This window comes from Pinus tabuliformis, chromosome 7 (genome assembly GCF_031772625.1).
Source record: "Pinus tabuliformis cultivar Carrire ecotype Pingquan chromosome 7, CPIR1, whole genome shotgun sequence".
NCBI classification, from domain to species: domain Eukaryota; kingdom Viridiplantae; phylum Streptophyta; class Pinopsida; order Pinales; family Pinaceae; genus Pinus; species Pinus tabuliformis.
In genome coordinates this window covers 714,952,110-714,975,267 of record NC_142293.1, presented here as the reverse complement: position 1 = coordinate 714,975,267, position 23,158 = coordinate 714,952,110, and the positions used below count along the sequence as shown (strand labels likewise).

General features: G+C 38.6%; 1 protein-coding gene across 9 annotated transcripts in view; it reads right to left on the bottom strand.

The window, feature by feature from the left end:
* LOC149249523 (tRNA:m(4)X modification enzyme TRM13-like) overlaps window positions 1–23,158 on the bottom strand; it is a 306,935-nt gene that overhangs the window by 170,283 nt on the left and 113,494 nt on the right. The window lies entirely within an intron of this gene.

Below are 23,158 nucleotides of genomic sequence, written 5' to 3'. Positions count from 1 at the left end.
TACCTGCAACCATATGACATGACTCTTCAATATCAAATACAAGCATACATACCTCATTTTCCTTTGGGTCATCCAAACTTCTTGCAGCAGCTTCCTTGATTGAAAGAGCTTCAATCCCTTGATCCACTTCACCTTTTATGTCATCATACCATCATCCCATGAATTCCATAAGTTTGGAATTCTTGATGAAACACTTGCTTCCCCTCTTGATCGATGAACCTTTTGATGAAGATTCCATCAGAGAATCTTAAGGATCTAAAGTATCCCCATCCAGCAGATCTTTCCTTTTGACAAATGTATGATGAACCTTGTACTAGAGGACCTTTTTCTATCTTTTCCATAAGTGCCACTTATGTTGATTTGGGGTAGCATAGGATGCGCTCTAGCCACGAAAATTGGTGGAGAGGCTAAAGCACATGAGATCTCCAATATCCAAAAATAGTTTGGGAAGATTATAAACAATTTGGGAGATATTAAAATAATTAATATTTTTAATGGAGTCCCTAAGTCTAACTTGGGGAAAATAAAATATTAATGTGAATTAATATAAAACTGTGTTAGAAGGTTCCAAAAGTCATGGATCAAGCCAAAGTTAATCTTAGTCGTTGATTAGGGACTTAATCTCGGCCGTTGAATTGTCAACGAGAAAAGTATAAGAGGAGGCTTGAGGGTCACTTGGAAAACACACAGAGTTGATCAAGAATTCAATTTTCTGGGGAAGGGCTTGCTGAGGAAATCGAAGAAGTGACCAGAGTTGCAACTGAGGGGCAATGAATACAGTAGCAGAGAAGCAGAGATAGTATCGGGAGCATCAGCGTAGAAGCCGGGAAAGGGTTGACGGAGAATCAGCTAGAGGCCACCAAAGGCCACGTAGAAGCAGCCAGAGGCCACGCAGAGACAGTCAAGAGTTGTGCAGAGCCTGAGGGCCAGCGTGGGAGACGTAGAGGCTCCAAAGGCTGACGCAGAGCCCCGAGAGGCTAACGCTGGGCCAGAGAGGCTAACGCTGGGAGATTTTAGGGGGCAAATTGGGGCTAATATCTATCTCCGACTGAGAGGTACTACTGCCGAGGGCATTCTCTGTTGGGTGAGCCATTTCTAGCACCCAGATTGTATTCTAAAACTACTTAATAATAAAACCCTCAGATAGTTGCACCAGTTTTCCCGCACTGCGTTTTTCCGGGGACATTGGTCCAAAAACAACGTTGTCACTTGTGTGCTTGTTTTTCCTTCAGTTGATGATCTGTAATGTGTTAAGCATGTACTTGTATTTATTTTCAGTATTTACATGGTAAGTAACTTGTTAATTAAACAGAACAAGTAGGCAAAATTAAATCAAAAAGTACATGAAGGGTTTCTAACAATTAGACTTAGAAATTCCAACAACTTATGTTACAAATGAGGTTTCCAAGAGCTATATTCTTCCATAATTTACTGCCATAGATTCCAATTTTAACAATCTTTCATGCTTCTCTATGATGATGTCACGAGTTCTTGCTTTCAATGCTCCTATGATGCCATGATGCATCCCATCATATTTCTTAGTGAATCATGATATCCATATCTTACAACGAAATACTTAGGAACTATGAAAAGAACTTAGGAGAGGAAGACTATCTCAGTCATAGTAGAGATCTCTTACTTCCTCTTTCTTGGACTTTTTCTTTTCAGCTTCCTCCACTTCTTCGATGATATGGCCTTCTTCTCTTCCTCTTTTGTTATTGTCCTTCTTGATCTTAGGACAATCTCTTTTGCAGTGCCCATATTCTTGACAACCATAGCATTGAATCTTAGCTATGTCCCTTTTCTTTTTCTGAGAACCAGGCTTCCCAAATTTTCCCTTTCTTCTTGTCCTTGTAGCATAAGCTTGACTTTGCTCACCTGCTCCCACATCAGATTTGGCCTTTAGTCTAGATTCTTCAATCTTGCACAATGACCATAGATCCTAGAATGGAGTAGCTTCTTTTCTTCCCATAAATACTTGAAGAAAAGTTACCGCACTCCTCCAGTGGTGCATTTAGTACAACTGTAGTCATTTCTGTATCAGACATGACTTATCCCAGATCTTGAAGATGATCCCTAATTTCAGATATCCTCATAAAGTATGAGGCTATTCCATCTTCCCTTGACATCTTTAGCTTGCAAAGTTTTTTCCTTAATGAGATGACTTCTCCAGCAGTGCTTACGGAATACAACTCTACCAGTTCTTCATAGATTTCTTTTGAAGTTTCGAGTTTAGATACATATGGGATGAGGGTATCCTTGAAAGATTCTATGAGAATCCTTTAAGCCCTAACTTCCCCTTTCATATACTTTGCAAGAGTTTGAGCATCTTCCTTTCCTAGTGTTGTGATAGATACTTTGACACGTTCCATCACCTCATTTTCAATGAAATTCAAATCTGTCATTTTCTTCCATGCAAGATAATTTGAAGCCCCAACCAATTTATTGTTTTCTTTGCAAAAAGACATTTTGACAGATTCAGATGTGGACATAAATATACTTGATAGGATGCTCCTTCTTGTTGCTTCCTTGATGTTGATGATCATATAGAGGATAGAAAACTTCTCCTCAATAAAGGTAGTTTTCTTCAAGAATGATCCTTGATCCCACAGAGAATGAGATCTATTTGGATCCTTTGATGGTGATGTCTTTGTTGATGAAGATCAATGATGACTTCTTGGTGTTGTCATCAATGGTAAGGACCTTGATTCAACGAGAGAGAGAGATCGCCTTAGAATCTTGATGACAACGCTTTTTGATCTAGCTTCCTTTAGATGAACAGTCTTCAAGACACTTCAACTTCAAATTGATTGAGAGCAGATCCCAAGAATGCTTCTTTGATTGAGCTAGGTTTTTACTTTCTTCAAGATGATGATTTGATCTTGATCTTGAAGGATGAATAAACTTCAAGCTACTTTTATTCGTAGATATCTTCAACTTGAGTAGATGATGATCCCAAGACTTCCTTTTGGTGTAGATTTCTTCTTCGATCTAGGGTTTTGATACTTCCTTTGTAGATCTTGACTTCAAGATGATCTTCTAGATTCGCTTTGATGTCTTCCTCGAGATTTGATCCTTGAGTGTCCCTTGAAAAAGATTCCCTTCCTTGTGAATGCATTTTATTTCTTAGATTAGGATCTTTTATTTATGTCAGTATAGTGTTATTCTTCATCAAACAGCGACCAATGCATAAACCATAAAGAGACAAGAGACACAGAATATAAGCTATTAGCCAAGGCCAAAATCTCTCCCACTTGAGAGGAAAACCCAAACAAATTCTTCTTCTTATAGAGACTTCAATTGACGACTACAAAGACCAAGACCATCGACCTATTTGCCACTCCAAGGCCAAGACATAAAGCTTCTAAGCTTGACCCTTTCCTTCCTTGAGTCAACAATGGTCAAACTGCTAATTCTTCTTTCCTTCTTGGTTGCTCCTTAGACTTCGACTTCCTACAATACTCGACTTACTTCAGAAACCCTAGCACGTGTGAATCATCAAGATTGTAACCTTAATTTCCTTCGCTTTAGGTCGAGGCTACTTCCTTGTCAACTCATCTTGAGATACACCCTTGCTTCCTTCTTCCAATGGGACTACCATATTTCGGCCTCTTCTGCAATAGGTTTAGTCCCTTTTCTTCACACATGTGAGATCAAAGTGCCCCAAAAATAGATCCAAATGATGCCAAAGACTTCGCTCTCCTTTTTTCGCTGATGATTAGGCTTCCTTCTATGTGAACTTCGCATACCTTGATTTCAGACCGAATTCTTGACCTAAATTTTGCTTTCTGGAATGAGGTCGAGCTGCCTATTTATAGTTGTTTCCCAGACAATTAGGCCGACTTGAGAGAGGGTGAACCGACATGTCCTTTTGTAAAGATTATGTATTCCATCTTGTAGCCGACTTGTAGGAGGTGCCTTTGCTCAGTCTTGGAGGGCCTTCTTATACATTTAATGACTCGTACAAAAACGTAACATGCCCAAGAAGGGTCCTTCATACATGACATTGACTCAATTTGACTTTTATGACTAGATGACAAAACCTAAAGGTTCACAATGGGAACCTTGACTAAAATAAAATTCCTTGATCATGAAACCCATGATTCAAGTACTTACAAAAATAATTTTATTTTCTTCTTTTCATCAATTACATAAACCCACAATTACATATGTCATTATGAAGAGCGAAACTAGTTACACTTTTCAAAAAACCGAACCTAGTTCCACATTTTTCAATAGAAATGATGTGACCTCTGATCTCTCTTCATGATTGAAGGTATGTCTTTGATATTTGATTTCTGATAGGATCAAGATCATCTCAGCATTCAGTTTCAGAGGGAGTTGACCCTTGCACCCAAGATGATTCCACTTCTTGAGATCATAAGTGTAACAAAAGGAAGATGAGGACTTCCTTTTCAAGGGAAGCTTGTTGGCAGAGACTTGGCATAATAGGTTTACACTGAAGCAATTGAGAGAGCCTCCTCTTCAAATATAGTTTTGATCAATTCCCATAATGAGACGACAATTAGATGAATTCTAGATTTTCATTATGTTCTTTGAGCCGCATAGAGCTCAAATATGTTGCATAAGCTGGTACTTTATGATCTGAGACCCACTGCTAGATACTTGAGACTATATGGATATGTCGATGATGTTGAGCACATATGAGTGTTGCCTTAGGCCTGCCATGATTTTCGGGATGAGACAGGTACTGAAATTTGATTGCTTTGAGTGGAAGTATGCATTGTTGCTAACATGATCAGTTGTATGTCAGTATGATTGAGAAAGCTCTTTGAAGTTGTTTGAGCATATGTTGGGCACGACTATGATATCCTATGACATATTGTGCGATCTGACATGCAAAAAATCTTGTGTTCCATGACAAGTCCGAGCACATTGAAATCAGATATCAATATATCTGGAATATGGTGCAGAGAGGAGCTATGAGACTCCATCACATTTTGATTAATGAACAAGCAGACAATTGGATTCTTAAGTTGCAGCATGTAAGCTTGTGGTTGAACTGATATTCTCTAAGCGTGATTCACTATGGCCAGGACTAACAACCGTAAGCCTAGTGAAGGCACTAATGAAAGAAAGGGGTCTTGGGTTAATCGAGAACACTGAGCAGTGCTCTTCCCCCTGTTTGAGCTCCCAAGGAGAGGAATTGAGCTATGAGGCTCTCGGGGTTGACGGAACTCTGGACAATAGGAGAGTTGTGATCCTTACCTCATGGTAAGTAGTATCCTGCCTATTGTCTGGCAATAAGAGAGTTAAGATCCTTACCTCATGGTAAGTAGTATCTTGCCTATTGTCACTGTAGGGTGTGTATGATCCTTGCCATTTATGGCAAGTTGGGTATCTCCCCCTTTTGGTCTAGCAAAGTATACCCCAGTATGCATCCTACCCACAAGTTTGGCTTGTTGGGATTTTTCCTCCCCATCTACCCAATGGGTTGAGATGAATTGAGATAGTTGTGATCCTTGCCTGTCATGACAAGTGGTATCTCGCTCAAGTGATGAGATGCAAGTGTTCTACCGCTTGACTTTCTACGGTCAAAGATGGGAAGATCAGCAGATAATGGGATGGATGCGATCCTTACCTTTTATGGCAAGTTGTATCTCGCCTATTGATAGACAACAAGATGGTTGTGATCCTTGCTCGGTAAGTTGTATCTCGCCCATTGTCACTAGATGATAGGATGGATGTGATCCTTACCTTTCATAGCAAGTTGTATCTCGCTTGTTGATTAGACAACAAGATGGTTGTGATCCTTACTTGGTAAAGTTGTATTTCGCCTATTGTCATTGAATATAGGGTGGTAGCTTGAGCTCCCCTATGATGATAATTCTTCTTTAGATAGAGACATCATTGTTCCATTGATGATCAAAGGAATCAATTTGAGACGAGATGTGATGAGATGGATATCTTATTGATATAGCAGAGATGGAGGTCATGTGATTTGACTTGGTGATTTGTAGGGTTTTGAGGACTGATCTCCCCTACCTTCGATTGTGCATTATTCTTCTTCCATGAGACAAGTCGAGATGTAATGATGATGCAGTTGCTTGCATTATGGAAATACCTCCCTAGATGAGAGGGAGTATTAAAATTGGGTGGCTTCGAGATGAATTTCCCCAAAGGGGAAACCCTAAGCCCCAAAAGAAGGCCATCTGTCCGAAAGAGAATTTAATTAAAAGAAAGAAATATTATTATTATATGTCGCAATTTTTGGGCCAAAAATTATTTTGGAGAATATATTTATTTCAAAGAAAAATAATGGGTTTTTTTAAATTGGTTTTTCATGGGACCAATCAAGTAAAATTCCAAGTGGGTCTCCCTAAAGGTAAGGTTTTCATGTTTCCCTATTAAATTATATATATAAGAGAGGGTATGTATGTCTCATAGGAGAGAGATCATCGAATGAGATAAGCTCGCATCTTTATTCTGTGGATCAATGTTCGCACTGATTCATAAAGTTTGTTAACAATTTTCGAGGGTCATCTTTTATGTCTGTTGGTTCGCTTCCTAAAATTGTTCGATGGCTTGCATATATGTGGCACAATTCTATGACTATGCTTCAAGTGACGCATGGGTCGTTTCACTCATTGAAATTATACTATGGCACAAATACTCCGTCTCGCATCGAAATTCTACAGTGGTTACGTTGGGCAATTATCCACAGGCATGCCTATACAGTGTGTTCTATAGCAATGGCATTGCATCGCTCTACAGTGCTTCGCTTTACAAGTTTTATCATCACATCAACAGTGGTATGGATGCTATTCTTCTATGGCTTGTGAAATTTCCTCAACCGGAATTCCTACTACAGCAACTAATGGTATTTCTCCTATTTGTTAAATTCCTTCAAACAAATTACTTGCAATTTCCTACGGCAAATATCGAAATACATACACTGCAGCCTTCAGTTAATTAAATATTATGCGGAAACAAGAAACTGAGCAAGAAAGAAAATACAACACAAATGACACCGTTATTTTTGGACAAATGTCCCTGGAAAAACCCAATGCGGGAAAACCAGTGCAGCAGTTTTGAGGGTTTATTATTATTAATCAGTAGCAAATTTTGAATACATCTCTGAATGCCTAAAGGGTTATTCAATTACAGAGAGAGAAATACTAGCAAAAAGATTTGTGAGATTACCTCACACAATCACTGAGAAAAATCCAAGTTGATCAAGACACTGGATGAAGTGCCTCTGGCAGGCCCTGTGCAGTCCTCACGCAGTCGCCCACCCAGCTGATCGATTTGCTACCTGGAGTCACTACTCTCAGCCTCCCAATCTCACACCCCGGCTTCTGAAATTGACTCTGCTACAAAATTTCAGACTCTCTCTCACCCTCTGCGCTACTTCTCCGTGAGAGTTTTTGGATCACTCTCTACCTCTCTCTACTGATGATTCTTTGGCTGAGAAAATCTCTCTCTCTGTGGATGCTATCTCTGCCCCTCAACTGCAAGAAATCTACTCAATCATAATTTCCTCCTGAGAACTTCTCACTTCAGAAATTCGATCTCTTGATCCCTCGGTGTGTTTTTCAAATGACCCTCAAGCTTTCTTAAATAATCTTCTCGTTGACATTCAACGTCCCAGATTAAAAGTTAATCAATGGCTAAGATCATTTTAGCTTGATCCTCGTCTTCTTCTAGAAGTTACACCCACAATTAGATTAATACCCATTAATATTTTTAATTTCCTAAGTTTAGACTTAGGGTCCCATTAAAAAATATTAATTATTTTAATAAAATTGTTTCTGGGTGGAATTTCCCAAAACGCTTTATGGGTTCTTTGGAACAGATGTGCCCAAGCCTCCCTGCAAAATTTGAGGCCTAGAGCACATCCGATGCTACACCAAATCAACATGGCTATGGCCCTCACATGATCTGCATATGCTCTCACTCTCGCATGGTTCCTCTGGCTCGCTCACATGATTTCTCTAACATACATTCACAGTGATCTCTATTTTGGAAGAATGGCATCTCAGCAAAATTACTGCGGCATTATATTTAACAATGACAATGTTTTTATTTATGGTTCGGATTACTCCCATATGGATCACTCTATAGGACTATGGCATCGCATCTCTCTTATAGTGGCAACACATCATCAGTGGCAAAGTTTCTCTTTATTGTGGCTCACTCTAGGGCTAGGCTCTGTACATTGTGGCTCATTAACTCGTATGTCTCTATGGCCGAGAGTTCTCATAATTATGTGGATCAATCTATGTTTAGCATCAAACTGGCAGTATTACCATACTTTGAGGTAAACAATATATATATTTATGTGGCTAATTACTTCAGATAAGGTAGTGTTCTATATTACAATAACTTGGACAATCTTCATACCTTTGTCCTAGACACATGACAATAATGTATATGACTAAAACCATGATATATGATAGAGAACTCATAGTATAGTAGTGATAGTAACCCTTGACATTACAATATCACAGTAAATTTGTTGTAAGACAATGGCAGTAACCTAGTATGGACATTACCCTTCTTGACAGTATGTCAGATCCATCACAACTAAAATTTTGATATGACATAGACAGTGACAGTGTTATAAGGTAGCAGTGACCTTGCTCTAGTATGATGGCAGTGACCTTGGACAGTGACATTCCTCTTCTTATAATGGCAGTGACTTGTTATGGATATATGTTGGCAATGATTCATGTTGGCAGCAAATCTTCATGGCAGTGTTACTATAGTGATCTATGACCTTGCTCCTTGATGACCTAGCATGTATGATAGTTTCTTGATGTGATATGACAGAAGCTTTTTGGAACTCAATTGGTTATCGGAATTCAGTTCATAATTGAAGTTGTGAACTAACTTGGATTGGCCTTGTTGTTGCCCGAATTGTACAGGCACTGCGACAATGCTTAGGACGGGGGTTGTCACTCTAATCCCCACCCACTCTGTTCTAGTTGTCTCCCAACAACACGCTATGGGGGGTAGTCCCTATGCAATGAACTGAAGGAAAGCAAGTTGAGAATCAACTTACTCGGGAGACACGGATGAGTGGCCTAGCCACTTGATTGAAATTAAACAAAATTATGATTAAATTAGATTTTCTATTATGAGACCAGTGCCTTACTAAAGTCACAAATTCTTACTTCTTATGAATTGAAACCAAATGTCCGGATGGACAACTGCTGCTCGAATGATTGACTAACCTATATGATGTACAAATTTCCACAATACCAAAATACCAAGTAGCCCAAGATGCCAAATGCTAACAATAGCCAATCAAGATGTTGATCACAGACTTGTGACAGTTTATATCAGCACTATTACTACAGAGAATTCAGATTTACCAATGTATAACAGCAGTGCATAAACCACTCCAAATAATGAAAATTACTCAACACATTGAAGTATAAAATTTCCAAATTAACCAACAATGTAAATTAGTTCTTAGGCACACTTTACGATGGAGTATTCAGCAATATTTCAGATCTGATTTTAAGAATACAGCAGTGAGTAAAGATGGATCAACAAGTTAAAAAACTTCCTAGACTAGATGTCCAATATGCCCAAAAATAGCAAAATGCACCAAAACTTGAGAATTTCAAATTTCGGGCTTTAGGTGAATTTTCCCTAGTAATTTTCAGATCTGATATGAAGATTACAGCAGTGAGTTAACCACAGATCAGCAAATTAACACAGCCAAAAATAGTTTCCCAATACTTTCTAAAAATAGAAACTTTTCGCCAAACTTGAAAAAAAATGAAATTTTAGAGAATATGATTCAGAAAATTCAGGACTGATAAACTAATTACAGCAGTCAGTTAGTTACAGATCAGCGAGCTAAAAACACAGAATATACTGCCCCAAAAGTCTAAAATACTAAGTTTTTATCAGGGAACTGAAAATTCAAAAGTTTAGTCCTAATTAAGTATATGCTTCAGAAATATTTCACACTTGAATTTCACACTTATGCAGTAAATTCCAGCAAGAGAAAAAGTTAGATCTAGGTCAAATTAGAGAGGTGCCCAAGTGGCCAAAACTTGTGAAAGCTTATATTTTGCAATTTAAATTGATTTTGACCAATTAGAATATGATTTTAGAGATCATGTCAAAGGATCTATCACCAAACCATTGAAAGAAGATGCTCAAGCACTTGCAAAGTTCATGAAAGGGGAAGTGAGGGCTCAAAGGATTCTCATACAATCCATCAAGGATCCCCTCATTCCATATGTATCTAAACTCGACACCTCAAAATAAATATTTGACAAATTGGTAGAGTTGTTTTTTGTAAGCACTGCGGGAGAAGCTATCTCTCTAAGGCAAGAACTCTACAAGTTAAAGATATCAAAAGAAGGGACAGCCTCATACTTCATGAGAATATTTGAAATAAGGGATCAACCTCAAGATCTAGGTTAAATAATGTCTGACAAGGAGATAACCACTATAGTACTAAATGCACTACCAGAGGAGTGGGGTAACTTCAAGTATTTATGGGAAGAAAGAAGCTACACCATTCTAGTATCTATGGTCTCTATGCAAAATTGAAGAAACCAGACTGAAGGCAAAGACTGGTGTGGGATCAAGTGAGCAAAATCAAGCATATGCTACTATGGCAAAGAGAAGAGGAAAGTCTGGGAAATTTGGTCCTCAAAAAAAGAAGAAGAACATGGCTAAAATTCAATGTTATGGATGTCAAGAATATGGGCATTACAAAAGATATTGTCCTAAGCTCAAGAAGGACAATAACAAAAGAGGTAGAGAAAAAGCCAATATCACTGAAGAAGTGGAGGAAGCTGAAAAAAAGAATTCCAAGAAAGCAGAAGTAAAAGATCTCTACTATGATTGAGATAGCCTTCCTCACCTAGTTCTTTTCAAGTTCTTGTTTTCAAGTTTTCTGTTGTAAGATATGGCCATCATGAATCACTAAGGAAAATGATAGGATGCATCATGGCATCATAGAAGCATTAAAAGCAAGAGCTCGTTGCTGAAATAGAAGTCTATGGCAATCACATATGGAAGGATATAGCTCTTGGTAACCTCATTAGAAGCATAAGTGGCACTTACGGGAAAAAGAAGAAAAAGGTCATCTAACACAAAGCTCATCAAACATCAGTCAAAAGGGAACATTTGCTAGATGAGGATACTCAAGATCCTATATTGGAATCTTCATCTCTTAATTTTTTATGACAATGGTATGTTCTATGCTTACAGCGATTTTACTTCAATTTCGTTATTGTCCAATATCAATATCCAATTTAGCAATCACATCATCATGATAGTAAAATGCAAACAAAACATAAACAGTAACAGCAGAAGACAATCCAAGACAAGAGGACACAAGATGTGGGACCAGCCAGGGACAAACGCCAATGTGGAGAAACCCTTGATCAACTCGTCTTATAATTCTTCAAAAGTTCAGCAAAGAGAGAGTACAATATACAATATTCACTTGCCCAATCACAATGAAATCTGATCAATCAAACAGAAGAAACAGAAACCCCTAACCAGAAAGTCAACGCTGGTCAACAAGGTAGATTTTGACCTCCAAAACAGCGTGGTCAACTCGGCCTCCAACAAGTCAAATCAACCCAAAAACAGTGTGAAAAAGTCTAGTCAAATTTGGTCAACAAAATTCAACGCAACTGCAAGCCCTAGCATAGTGAACGTTGGTCAAATAGAGGTCAAACTGCCTCGGATTTCATGCCCAAAAATGCGGCCTGCCCAAACAGAAATCCCTCACACAAAACCGTAGTCAAAGATGGCAATGCTAGTCAAAACAACCTTCTGCAATGTTCAGTCAATTTTGGTCAACGCAGAGAGCGAAAAAATAGTCCCTTCTTCGCACGTGTGGAGAGAGAGAGGCTTTAGAAATCCGTACCCAATCAAGAGAGATGTGTGAGTGAATAAAGTGTCCAAATGAGGAGGAGGCACCTTGTATTTATATGCAAACGTTGAGGATGAATAGACGTGACTGTTGGGCTTCTGAGCCTACATGAGTTTGTTGGTCGACCTTGACAATTTGTCCATAATCAAAATAAATTCATAATTCCATTTGTACATGTCAGAATGGGATGATCTTTAGATCAATCCTACACCTCTCGGAAAGAGGAATCCAATAAAAATATCAACTGCCTCATATGAGTTGTCCAAGGTGAAGTTTGGCCCTAGTTGCCAAAATTAACACTCCCTCTCTACTAGGGAGTGTTGTAACATTATTTAGTTTTGATAAGTTAGTATACTAGTCAAAAATAATTTTAAAATGTTAAGTTAGGATATGGATGCAAAAGAAAGAAAAGTTAAAATGTTAAGCCAATTTAATGTTTTATAGGCATCCATATCAATAAAATGTTAGGTGTTAGCGGCCCTAAATCAAGAAGGCAAAAGAGAAATAAAATGTTAGGGAAGCAAAAAGAAAAGAATGGCATCATTTTATATTTTGTAAATGCACAGGCTACTAGTCAAAATGCGCCACAAGTCAAATATCAAATGTGGTTTTCATGTGCAGAAGCAAAAAGACAAGGAGTAAAGGTTTTGCTCTAAGGTTTTATATATCAATTAATTTTGGTATTAATCCTTATTCCTAAGTTTAAAACCCCCAAATCATCACTCTGCTCATATTATCCTCCACCCACTTATTCCTAACTTCATTACCCCCCTCATACATTGCAAATATTCCCTATCATTCATTAAATCATTTTCCCCGACCCCACCAAACAACCCATCACGTCACGATTAACTCTCTGTCACATCACGCTCTATCTCTGCCCATCTCCCAAGATCTGACGGCCCACACATAGTTGCAGGAAGCGCCCCCCCCCCCCGGATCCTAGGCCGGAATCGCGTCCCGTACGGAAGCGTTCCGGAACCTCCAGCCGAAGTGCGATTCCATTTTTGACGAAGCGCGGTTCCGAGTTTTTGGAGCGATTCCTGGTTTTTAGGAAGCGATTCCTGGTTTTTACATCATGTGGACATTAGACATACACATACCGTTGCAAAAAATTCGTTTCTTTTCGGTACAGATCTATACTTGATATAAATGGGCACACAGCTTCACGCAGATTATATTTTATAAATAAACTTTCCAGAATGGACAATAGCTATAGAGAGGTTGGCTTGATTACTGAAGTCGATATATGTAAATCGCATAATAATCAAATACCATCTGCTTGTCACCGTGAAAAAGTGATAAAATCCGTAAGTATTGTCTGTCTCCTGCAATCATTCAATGTAGCAACACGATATTATATAGAAATATAATAAGTAGCTTATGGTTGGTAAATGTGTATAGAAATCATTTCACCATAAATATTTTTAATATTTATGTTAAAAATAAATAAATTTAAAACTATAAAAAAAAATCATAAAAATTAATTAAAGCATAATTTTATTTTAAATTATTATGATTAATTATAAAAAAATTAATATATGAATTAAATAATATTTTTAATTATGGTAATTGCTTTTTTATTTTACTATAAAAATTTTAATTTGCAAATAGCTTTTATTATAATGGGTAAATATTATAACTTATCAATACCAAGTATTTAATATAACATATGTTGATATAATATTTCGTGTAAATTAATTAAAAAATCATAACAAATTTGAAGATAAATCTTAATTTTGATATATGTATACAACTAGAATATTCCAACATATTCCATAGAAGTTTTATGTTTTATAATATGCTTAAATGTTTTATGTTTTATAATATGCTTAAAAATTTGATGTATGTTTGTAATAGCTAGAATATAGATGATTGTTGTACATACTAGTAACTACAATGGAATCATGGATGCCATATCTATCTTGATTTATGCAAAAATATGCATGTTTTCATGTCTTCTACAATTAATTTGGTATTTGGGATGTTTGTTTTGAGTATAAATGCAAAAAAATATAAAAATATATATATATATATAGCAGACGCTTCCGCGGACGCTTCGCTTCCTAGATTTTTGGAAAATGACGCTTCCGCGCTCCCGCTTCCGCTTCCGCGCTTCCGCTTCGCTCCCGCTTCGTGCAACATTGGGCCCACATGACATTTCGGCCCCCCCTCACCATCTGAACTTTACCGTCGGGGGGGTGGGCGGGATCCGAAATGGGCGGTATACAAAACCACGCCCGCCCCTACGTGTCAACGCCAGAGTTTTTCGCACCCCCCCGCGTGAAACCACTAACTGCTCTGCCCCACCCCCCCCCCGAAAAGTTGTTTCCCTTACTGCTGATATTGCTCTCCTACCTGTTGCACTCCTTCCACTCACCTTTTGCCACGTAATTTGCCCATTAAATCCACCAATCACCTCCACTCCCTCCATAATTAACCCGTTAAGCAATTAATTGTTTAGCCATTAATCCAACGGACCTGCGCCACCTCCAACGGAAAAACCAGATTAATTATATAAACCTCCCTTTTGCTTGTGAACAGGTTACTGAATTCATGCATTATCACTATTATTGATTTGTTACAGGTTTTCTGGACTAAAAATTCAATTGTTTCTACCCACCAACGACACTATTTGCTCATTCTTTTTAGTTTATTGCCTTTGTTCTTGCCTCCAAAACCTAACTCCTCTCTGTGCATTCAAGCCTCCAATCCAGTTTTCACTCTTGTCCTTAGCTTTATTCAAAAATGCCTCCAAAGGACAAAGGACCAAAGGAACTTGTTAATCCTTTGATCTATCCTCCCATAGATTTTCATCACATACCTATCGCTGACAAAGACTTCAAAATCCATGAAACTCTCTGCGAATTGGACCTCTTTGAGATGTATTGCTGGCTTGAGGACAGATATATTGACAAGTCCGATGACATTCAGTTGTGGGAGTCCAATTTACCTCACTATATTTTTCCTCGTACCCATAGCACCCCAAAGTTTGTTAGGAAGTGCCATGCATCTTATTTACCAAGCCAAAGGGCCATCATTACCCCCACTGGAGAAATTTTGTTTACCATTGTTCCTCGGGCCATAGATCAGATGATGCAAGCCCCCACAATAGAGAATGCCACCCCCTTTTCCTATGAAGCACTTGTTGAGTTATACCAGAAATTAGACTTTTCCAAGAGGGCCCAAACTCTTGAACTGTTGTTGACACAAGATGCCCCATTGCCAAAGAAAAATCCTCCCTATGCCTCCTCTATTTTCCCTCAGAGAGCCAAGCAGATTATCACAGTTGTCTCCTACCTCCTTGGCTACTACCCTGATTAGTGGGTAGATGAGGCCATCATAGGATTTCTGTCCATTTTCTCTGTTGATTCTAAACCATCCATTGTGTTTAACTTCGGCCAATTTCTTGCAGAGTCAATTCTTCAGCAGCCTATCAAATTTCCTACTGAGAAGGTATTCAAGTATTCTTCTCTACAAGTTTATATGTTCTTATACTTTCAAGGAGACAACATCAGCCTTACTTTGCAAAAGCTGGATGAAAAAGGAAACCAGCAATCAGTCATCTTTTGGACTACTCTAGTGATGAAGGAACAGAAGGAATATACATATAAACAGTTTACAGAAATGTTAGTTCATCCAACAATCAGTCTTTTGAGCAGCAGGATAGAACCAAGGATTGGTCAGGAAATCATAAAGGTGTTGCAACTATCAAATCAAGTTCAGACAGGGGATTGGTACCTCTACCAAAACTATATAGAATTGAGAATATTTGGGTGTCAACTTGCACCTTACAAGTTGCCTAAATTCCTCCCCATGAGGATTTTTGCTCTAGAGTACATAAGGCAGATGCTAAATATGGATGAGATCCACTTTGTTGTTGCCAAGAAGAAGTCCCAGTTTAAAATCAAAACATAGATTGGGCCTTTTATTTGCAACAGAAGAGCAGCAGGGGAAGAAGCAGACAAGCTGCTAAAGGAAATGCAGTTCAGCCTAAGCTTTACCTAGTCATATGATCCATTAGGGATCAATTCTAAATTAAGAGTAGAAACCAAATCTACTCCTTATTTTCACACAGTTAGGCTAGAAATAGAGAAGTACAAAAATCAGTTAGAATGGGTTGAGAATACCATATAAGAGGCAGAAGAACAGCTGGTATCATCATCCATAGTACAGACTCCTACCATGCAGGAGAAAATAGCTAAGAGGAGCATAGAGGAAGAGTCCCCTTCAGGGACTAACATTTTCAGTGAAGGATTCAAGATCATGTACAGAAAGAAGGCCAAGCTTAGTTCTAAACTAAACCTCAGCAAAGATTCAGAGCAGGAGACCATTATCACCACTAATGAGCCACTTGTTTCCTCATTAGTGGGTGATCAGACCACACAGTCTCCCACTACCTCCACGACTTCACAGGAGCAGCAGCAAATTATGCAGACCAACGCATCTACTTCAGGGGAGACAAAGAAAAATATAATGGACATCTTTAAGGAGATTAAAGTCAGGAATGAGGCCTTGAAGATCAACACCTACAACCAGTTCTGGAAGCAGACTTCTGGTGCTCAAAGCAAGTTGTTGTCAGTGTTTGATTCAGAAAAAGGAAAAATGCAAATGGCATTCCTCCAAGCACAAGTTCCCCAACCCAAGGCAGCGTCAAACTACAAGAAGACCGCTTTTGAATTTGATGTAAAAGATATCCATCCCATTGACCAAATGGAGATGCATTCGCAGACTAGAGAAATGATATTTTCAACTGTCACTAACAATACTATGAGTTTGTCTAAACTGCAGGTTACATTAGGAAATGTCTAATCACAGCTGAAGATGGAGAAGGTCTCTGCGCTTTCCAAAGAAACCAAGATTAAAACTCTGGAGGATTTGGTGATCAAAGTGGGTTATGACCCTTCAAACATCAATGTTGCAGAAGAGCTAATAAAGAAAAAGAATTTAGACATAGCAGCATTAAGGAAGCAGTTAAAGTTGCCATCTACAAAAGATCCTCTAGCTAAGGATATTGAAGAGACAGAGACACAAAAGGCAAATATGATGAAGCTCATCATGGAGCAGAGTGCACAGCTGAAGCAAATGGAAACAGAGATGGAGAAGTTGATTAAAGAAAAGGAGAAAGTTGCTAAAAGGATTGTTTCCCTTTGGAAGCACTTCCTATCACAGCCATATCTACTACAACAAGTATAGGAGATGCTGCAGATCAATTGGCAAATGCAGTACAAAACATGTCTCTCCAGACTGAAGAGATCAAAAAATTGCAGGATCAAGTGAAACTTCTACAGGATCATCAAAAGAAAACTGAGATTTTTCATGCATCAGAGCTTCAAAGAGCTCAAAATCAGATAGAGACATGGAAGAAGTCAGCAGTTGAATCTTCTATTGGCCACACCCTGGGTCATGTTAAAGAAATCATCTGGAATAATATCATTGAAGAAATAGATGAAATCTGGCCATGTATCCAGATTATTTTTGAACAGAAGGAACTCATGGAGAAAGCTAAGCAGACCATTGCCACTATCAATGCTCAATTGGGAGAAATGCCTACGACAGACAACATCATCATAAAGTTCCTTAATTCCAAAAACAGATATGAGCTGGATGATCTAGGAGTGGATGACATAACAAAAACTATTTTGGAAGTAAAGAAAGTTCTAACAAAGAATAACTTAGTTGTACAGTTGACAGAGAAGTGTCACACTCTAGAGGTAGTATTTAACAGGTTTTTCACTAGGATTGATGCATTGAACAAGAAAGGTTTGCCTTCACTATTTGTAATCAATGACAAATTAATGACCAGGGAAGACTACATGAAGAAGCTTCAGGACATTGCCAAGGATACAGCTAAGTCTTCCAACATCAAAGGTTCTATGACAGGTAGATATTTTTACGAAGCTATCAACAACATAAGTTTTATTCAACACGAGATAAAACACATTTTCACAGTAAAACCCACTTTTTTTCGGTATACTAAGGTAGATGAAATCTACCGCAAGGTAACCAAGATAGTTATTCCAGATGAAGAACGGTGGGATAAGTTGTGTGAATTTCAGGACTAAAGGACAGATCAACTTCACCAGCGCAGCACCCAAATAGTGGCCACTTAGCAACTACTTTCCTTCAATGCAGGGCCAGATGTTCAAATTCATTCCTTTTGATCGAATTACTTCTTTATGTTAATTCTAAGTTAATAATAGAATGTCTTCTCACTCAGGCATTAATTGTAATATTTTGTAATTTTTCTTAAATACTTCATTTTGTCGAAGTATTCAAGGTTGAACCCTTGAACCAATTATCAAGCAGATTTGTACTAAGCTGGAGCATTTTTGAGATAATAAAAGATTCTGGATTTGCCTCATATGGTCTGTCTCTCAGTGAGTTGTTTTCATCTTAGTTTTTCATTATGTCTTCTTCATATAAATTAATTCTTTTATAGTCATCTGATTTAAAATTTAATTGAATATCAGTTTCATTTTGAATCTACTGTGAAGTTGTAATTTAAATAAGAGATTAATTTGCAGAACTATCTGTTATTGTAAATTCCTCTTTGAACGTAAATTACACTAGATTTTTGTAATAGTTTAATTATATTCTATTGATCAAGGAAACACTGTTTTCTTGATTTCTGCTTATAAATGATTAAATACTCAATTTGAATATTAAATCAATTATACTTCTACACATTCTTCTTATCCATCCCGCTAAAATCAAAATAACCATGTGCATGTAAAGAACAACCTTTTATTTTATTAAGAAACTTTCTAAGTTTAAAGCACCTGTTTATAAACAATTCACTGATCATCCAATCATTAAAATCAACAAAACATTATAGATGCTTTGGCATAACCAATTAACCTTAGGTTATCTCAAAGGACAATAGGGAGAACTTCACCTGCCAAACTGTCTGACAACCTGTACCATCACTGCCTCTGCTTTGCTCTGCTGAACCATGAAGAAAGAATAAATGATCGAGAATGTATCATACCATTCTCCATGGACCCGAAGTCAGTCTCTAATAATAGAGAGTGTGTCATACCACTCTTAACTAACTTGAAGTCAGTTTCCATTGATCCCAGATAAATATCGACATCCTAGTAAAGGGATTACGGTAGTACACGATGCGTCCATCAGTAATACTATGGCCCCTATCCTCATTTCCCTACTCATTGGCCAGATGAGAGGTACTTCCCATGAGTCCCGGACTGCATGGGTAGGATGTGCCGGTAGGAGAAGGTGAACCATTCATCTTGCTCATATGCCATGGGAGAAGGTGAACTACTCAACCTATGCATATGTCACCATGGGGCATCACAAGGGAAGGTGAACCACTCACCCTATGGTCGCTCATCGCTTCAAGAATTAGCCCAAAATCCCCAGAGCTCCCAGAGCTCAACATCCATCTCATACGGGACCCTCATAAGAGGGTCTCTCCATAGCTCCAAGTAGTTCACGGAATGATAAGAATTTGACCTTCCCTAGGGGCTTCGTAAGAATATTGGTGACCTAATCATCAGTCCCAATGTGTTGGAGCCTTATTTCTCCCCGTTGTACCATATCCCGGATAAAGTGGTACTTGATATCAATATGCTTGGAGCAGTCATGAAACATGAGATTCTCCGAAAGACGAATCCCACTCTGGTTGTCACAGAAGATCACGGTGGTATCCAGTACATGTCCAAACAGCTCACTAAAGAGCTTCCTCAACCAAACAACTTCACAGGAGGCCAAACTAGCAGCAATGTATTCAGCCTCAACAGTGCTCAAGGCAACCTACTTCTGCTCTTTGCTCATCCATGATATTGAAGTAGAACCTAGAGAGAAGCAACATCCAGATGTGCTTTTACGATCCACCACACTGCCAGCCTAGTCTGCATCAGAGTAACCATGGAGCCTCACATTCCCGACAGTGTATCTCAGTCCATAAGTGATTGTGCCCCGAAGATATCTCAAGAGATTCTTGGTAGCAATCCAATGTATGTGATGAGGCTTGACCATAAACTGGCTCAATGTATTCATTGCAAAACATATGTCTGGACAAGAGTTCACCAAGAACATCAAAGCCCCCACAAGTTGACGATACTTAGAAGGATTTCCTAAATTGGGCCCAACAACACTTCCGCATAACTTCTTGAAGTTAAGTTCCATCGGAGTAGTCACAGACTTGCAGTCCACCATCCCAAATCTTTCAAGTATCTTCACAATATATTTTCCTTGAGAAAGGAAAATCTCACCTGGATTTTGCCAAACCTCCAATCCGAGGAAATAACGCATCAATCCTAGGTCTTTCATCTCGAATTCGGAAGCCAACTCCCTCTTACATTGATGATTAAGAGGGTCTGCACCTGTCAGAAAGAGAACGTCCACATAAAGTACCAAGATGAGAGGTCTATCATTCTCAACCTTAAAATAAAGGTTCGAATCAGCTTCACTTCTCATAAATCCCAACTTCATTAGATAGTTATCGATCCTCTCATACCAAGGCCGGGGTGCTTGCTTCAACCCATAGAGGGCTTTCTTCCACTTGCATACATCTGTCTGACGATCTTGAACTTCGAACCCCTCAAGTTGTTCTATATAGACTTCCTCCTTAAGTGAACCATGCAAGAAGGTTGTCTTAACACCCATTTGGTGTAGATTCCATCCTTGCGAGGCAACAAGGGCAATGATCGAACGGATAGTGGTGTAGTAAGCAACCGGTGCAAATATCTCATCATAATCTACACCTTCCTTTTGAGAGAAGCCTCGAGCAACGAATCTGGCCTTGAACTTTTCAGCACTTGCATCAGCTCCATGTTTGATCTTGTAGAGCCATTTCGAGGTGACAACGGATCTATCCTTGGGTCTAGGAACCACATCCCAAACATCATTCTTCATAATCGACTCATACTCTTCGTTCATTGCATCATTCCAAACTTTGGTGTCTGGCAGCTTCCTCGAATGTGCAAGGCTCAGATTGAACAATGGTGCTCATTGTAGCTAAGTACCCTTGGTACCTATTTGGCTTCTTGCTTTCACAAAATGTCCCCCTAGGTGCAACATGTCTCTCGGCATCTTCGAGAGTCTCCCTAATCCATGAGGGTCTCCTTTTTGAGGAGGAGGGCTCATGAGCGGGTGGATCAATGGGATCCATTGGTTCTTCAACATTGGGCATTTGCTCATCCTGCAGTTCTCCCTGCTTTCTTGAATTTGCTTCTTTGTCCTTCCTTGGAAGAGGAAGGCTACTAATCTTCCCAAGGGCAGCATCCTCGTGAAAGGTGTCATCATGACTTATCTCCACTTCTCTTTGACCAGGCACATAGATTTTATATGTCTTAGAAGTTTCACTGTAGCCCACAAATGTTTCTTTCTTCCCAGAAGCATCCAATTTGCTTTTCTCTTTTTTCAGCACATGAAAATATACGGGACTACCAAAAATTCTAAAGTAAGAAACATCAAGTTTCTTATTCGTGAAAACTTCTTCAGGAATTTTGGAGTCCAACGCTTGATGAGGACATCTATTTTGAATATACATGATGGTGTTTGCAACCTCAGCCCATAAGAACTTCGGAAGGCTTTGATCATGAACCATGGCACGAGTGGCTTCTACGATAGAACGGTTCTTCCTTTCAACAACACCATTTTGCTCAGGAGTATATGTAGTAGTAGTCTCCCTCTTAATGCCAACTTCTCTACAATAATCTTTGACCTCATTTGATTCATATTCGGTTCCATTATCGATCCTCAATATTTTGATCTTATTCTCGGTTTGATTTTCGACCAAAGCTTTGAAAGAAAGGAACCATGAGAATACTTCGTCCTTCTTTTTCAAGAAATATATCCAAGTCTTTCGAGAGAAATCGTCCATAAAGATAGCATAATATAAATATCCTCCTAATGAGTTCACGGGCATTGCACCAGATAGATCAGAATGAATCAATTGCAATATATCAGTAGTCTTGCTATCACCTGAGGGGAAAGGTCCCCTTGTATGCTTTCCTTTGGCACACCCCTAACAAACACTTTCATGTTCTACTTTAGTTTCGAGCATACCTATCACCATCTTTCTCACATCGCATAGAGCCTTATAATGTAAATGATCAAACCTCCGATGCCATAATTCGGATCGATGTGTCGCAAGACATAGCTCCCAATGGGCTTCCTCCAACTTGATATAGGCTATCAACCCTGAAGCCAAGTGTAAATGCATCTTTAAAATTTTATTCCACACTTACCTTTCCATCGATGAATTCCACCTTGAATCTTTTGTCCTCCATTGCCCAGATAAATACCAAGTTCTTCTTTAGATCGAGTACATATAGTACTTCTTGTAGATGAATGGTGCTACCTTGATTCAATTGAAGAGTAACATTCCCAACTCCCTTTACAGAATAGGTGGCATTGTCTCCAGGTATAACTTCCAAATTTGTATCCCTTTCAATCAGATTTGAAAGAGCTTCCTTATACCCAGTGAAGTGTCTTGAGGCACCACTATCAATCAACCAATTTCCCAAAGTGTCCAGAGGAGATGTAGTAGATAGGGAAGATATAAGATAAAATTATTTTTGCTTGTTATCAACAACATTAGATTCATCATACCTAGTGTTTCTTGATCTCTTGGGAGGGCGACCATTTCCTTGATGAGGAGCAGGAGCATTCCTTTTTCCTTGGTTGTTGAATCTACCATCCCTTTGATTGTTGTTGCCCCTGAAATTGTTGTTTTTGTGGTTGTCATCATCATGAGGTGTATCCCTTCTATTAGGACACTCCCTAGCACAGTGACCAAACTTGTTGCAAATGAAATATCTTCCCTTCCTTCCATTTTTGAAACCCGACCTTCTTTGACATTGCTTCTTTGAACCTACATTGTTCTTATTTTTAGCATGAGAGGAGAATGCAGTAGGATCATTCTTATTTGAAGGCATATCTAGTTACATCATCCTTGTTTCTTCTTGAGAACATCTAATCAGCAATTCTTCAAAACCTGGAATCCTGTCGTTATTACGAATAGCACTGTTGAACACGTGCCATTCACGATGGAGTCCTCCAAGAGCAATGAGAGTAAGCTCCCTATCAGCAATAGCTTCTCCAATCAAAAAAATATCATTTTTTATCTCAGTAATCCTCATGAAGTAGGATTGAATATCTTCATTTCTTCCTTTCTTTATATCCTTCAGCTTGTTCTTGAGGAAAATAATTTGGTTTGCATTGCTAGATTTGAACATGCCAACCAACCTGTCATATATCTCCTTTGATATGTTCAAATCGAAGATGTAAGCAACTAAATGCTTATAAATAGAA